At 36.6% G+C, this 3974-nt stretch overlaps 1 long non-coding RNA gene across 8 annotated transcripts in view; it reads left to right on the forward strand.

The window, feature by feature from the left end:
* Nucleotides 1-3974, forward strand: part of LOC106870360 (uncharacterized) — a 248712-nt gene that overhangs the window by 242513 nt on the left and 2225 nt on the right. For all 8 annotated transcript variants that reach the window (XR_008265915.1, XR_008265910.1, XR_008265913.1 and 5 more), the window contains 2 exons: nt 2552-2673; nt 2942-2997. This is a non-coding gene — a long non-coding RNA (uncharacterized LOC106870360). The remainder of the gene's footprint in view (nt 1-2551; nt 2674-2941; nt 2998-3974) is intronic.

The following is a 3974-nucleotide window of genomic DNA, read 5'->3' on the forward strand; positions in this document are numbered from 1 at the left end:
TATACATACATACATACACACACACAGGGAAACAGACACAGAAGCATATACACACACATGTACGCACCCATATATAAGCGCAGGCATGCGTGTATGTTCAAGAAACTTGCTTTGCGACATATAGTTTAGGGGTTCGTTCCTTCTGCGCGTCACGTTTGGCATGTGTCATCTACTATAGTACGGGGCCGACAGATGCTTCGTGAGGGCATTTGGCAGATGGTGGCTGTGCGGAAGTTCGTCGTTATATATATGTGTGTGCATGTGTGTGTGTGAGTATATACGTATATATATATATATATATATATACATATAGTTGGAATTTGCAAAAACAAAAACAAAAGACGGAGACAAGTGTATAAACAACAAACAGGTGTATTAGTTTAACGCTCGGGAAGGTGAGAAAGTCTTTTACGTTTCGAGCCTACGCTCTTCATCAGAAAGGACCAGGAGAGAATAAACAGAGAGAGAATACAAAAGCTTAGTGGGTAGCGGTCGATCACGGTGATGGCCTGACAGAGGTGGTCCGACAGGAGAGCTGCGAAGAAGGGGAGATAAGTAAGCAGTTGATTGATTACGCGAGGAAACAATCAGTTGTTTAAATCACTGACAAATTGAGTAATGATAACGAATTGAAATTGAACCTGTACCTGTATTTATTATTTGGTTGAAGGAATCTCCCAAGATGCAATAAGATCTGTTTAAACACGAGTTCGCATACAAAATTATATATATGCATTCAAACGTTATACATACATACATACGTATGAATGTGTTTATGTATGTACATATGTATGGATGGAGAGATGGATGAAATGGAAGAATACATGTGTTGTTCGCAGCTGTATACATATAAGCAAACAAAATATCTTTCCAGTAAGTTAATTAGTTCTGCGCACGCTCATTACATACTCATACATACATGCACTCATACATACACTCACCAAACTATATGTCCGCAGGCGACCACAGACACTACATATGAATCAAGTCAAAGAGTGCAAAGTGGTAGAGATGAAGAGAGAAAATGTAGCAATTGAACTATACAGCCATTCTGCCGTTTCAAGTATTTAGCAGATGAAATTCCAGCGAAATGTGTATTGAAAAGTCGTCAGAATCTGCTAATAGACAGGCCGAAGGTGCTGAGAGAACTTCAACGTTGTCACTCGTATTATTAGTAAGAATTTTAAATTTCCTTCAAATGGTAGATATCTGCCTTAAAGAAGAGGTGCATTGTTCAATGAAGCTATAAACGAGAAACAGATGGGATGGTCATGCCTGGATAATAGACGTACTCAATGAAAGCTGGATAATGTTAAAAAGTGGAATCTCCTTTGTAGACGATTGCTGAGTGTTTTACGATGTCTTGCCGTACAATTTGCACAGATTATTTGTTTATAATGATCAAATGTTTGTGTCGCACATTAGCTCACTGTCTCCATCAAATCGACATTGGCCGTACAGCTGCCTGGTACAATTCCCCTCTTTCAGATTCAGTACGTGGCTCTCTACGACGTGAAATGAAGTGCTTTGCTCAAGAACACGAACGTGCCACCTGGTTCAGGAATCTTACTATCATGAGTCCAACAACAAAACCACTAAGCGGCGCACATCCTCGAAATGACCTAATATTGGTTTCAAATTGCGGCACAAGGCCACCAGTTTATTCAGGGAAGGGGGTAAGTTTATTACATTGACCCCAATGCTCAACTGGTACTTATTTTATCGACCCCGAATAAATGAAAGGCAAAGTCGGTCTCGGCAGAATGAAGTGACGTAAAATCAAAAGTCTGAAACTCGCCGGTTGTTCTTTGTATCTGTGAAAAAGCAGTTACGCTATCTGGCTGTAGCGAGCGCCGAGTCAAGGATCGTCCATTTGATTTTAAACCAAACCCCTTTCGACGCTAGTTTGAATATATATTATGTTAAAGAAGCGGAAAGTCGAAGTTTGTCAAATGAATGAATGTGCATGCATAGCTTACTCTATTTTGACCCTGTCTGATGATGTGATCGGGATGAAGGTTTTGCTCCTTGAAAATCACATTTATAATTTCCCATCATCGATTATGAATAATTGATGGCAGAAACGGGCATAACCGAGTTGCTATAAAAGATATTCCAAACCTATACTTCATATTTTTGTCTCGTAATAGACGTGCGCTTTATATTACTTTGTAACTGGTTGCACAGAATCCTATCTATTTACGCAATTGAGACAGTTTATCGTAAATACTATTAAGAGATACAACATATACACAACTTTTTCTCACTTTTAGTGCATTCATTATTTGTATAGATGTATATATATATGTATATGTATGTGTGTGTGTGTGTGTGTGTGTATACATATATGTACGTGTGTATACATATATATATGTACATACGTAAAAATATATGTGCATATATGTCTTATGCACATTATATATGTTTTTATGTAGGTATGTATGTGCATGCGAGGTATATATATGCATGTATTATGCATGTATGAGTTGTAAAGTGAGCACGATAAGTATATTGAATTCGAAACCCTATATATTTCTCTCATATATTTCAGTTAAAAACCCTTGGTACCAATTAGTGAATCAGAAATCCAGATTTGAACAGAACCAGATATAAATGCAACATTTTCGTCTCTGTAATTCATAATAAAAATGGAACAGGAGCTAACTTGTAAAGGTAACATTCACTCTCCCTTACCTTCAAAATTTGCCGTAAAAATTTGCCATCGAAATATGTTTACATATTATTTACTAATTTTCCTCCAAATATGTATAACATATCGTACAAGGATTTCCTCTAAGTGGGTACACACAAATTGTCTAGTTTTACCTTAGAAATTATCACTCCAAACCAAACCTTCCTATTTGACAATAATATTTCATCACTAAACATTCAATCCCAATTTGTATTCCTAATTTGCTCATAAAATTTGCTATTCAAATAGCACCAACTCCATTTTCTCCACGAAGTTCAAATCAAGAGGTATATTCTTCTACGAATGTGAGTAGTCATTTTTCGTCTAAATTCTGTGTCGGTTTGAGTTGATTGCGTGTGTGAATGCGTTTGTATATGTACTGTTTTGTTAAGTACAAGCGGAAAGGTATCTGTGCATATATGTATGCATGTATGCTTCTCTATGTATGCATGTATGTGTATATGTACATGGTGGTTGTCTACTCCTTAAACATAGTTTGACCACCTCCTGCACCTACACCTTAGCCCTTTCATGGCGTCTGATGTGGCTTCTTAAACCAGACAGTGTTTTGAAAAAACACCCACACAGATTGCACCTCTGATTTGCACTACCAATACCTGCAAGTAAGTTCTGCTCATTGTGGATCCTAACATGTCTTTTAAGACCCCCATTGGATTTGCAAACCCTCTGGCACACACCACATTCAAACGTGTGCACAGACATATAATCAGAATAGCTGGGTGAGGTTTTCCATACATACATACATACATATATACATGCATATCATACATACATATATATATATATATTTATATAAGAGTAATATAATACGAGAATGGAGGATGGAAGTAGCCAAATAACGATACATGAGCACTTAAATGCATATTACGAGATACATATATACACACACACACATATATGCATGCATGTATGTATATATATGTATGTATGTATGTATGTATGTATGTATGTATGTACAAATGTATTTATGCGTCTTAGAATGTGCATAATCTTTCCTTCAACTAATTTCAGGAATCTGTATCACATCCAAGCTAGGGGCCATGTTACACCATTACTTACTTCGAAAATGTCCTCGGGGGCATGATTGAAGATCTTCACATCATTTCGTATTTCTCTTACCTCTAGTAAAACTTGCTTAAAGTTTTACTGCTCATATCAAATTACATGAACACATACATTAACATATATAAAAGATGATGTATATATATAGAGGGAGCGAGAGATATATGTGGGTATGAACGTGAATACATGATATATATAT

The sequence above is a fragment of the Octopus bimaculoides genome, chromosome 18, assembly GCF_001194135.2.
Source record: "Octopus bimaculoides isolate UCB-OBI-ISO-001 chromosome 18, ASM119413v2, whole genome shotgun sequence".
In the NCBI taxonomy this organism is placed as follows: domain Eukaryota; kingdom Metazoa; phylum Mollusca; class Cephalopoda; order Octopoda; family Octopodidae; genus Octopus; species Octopus bimaculoides.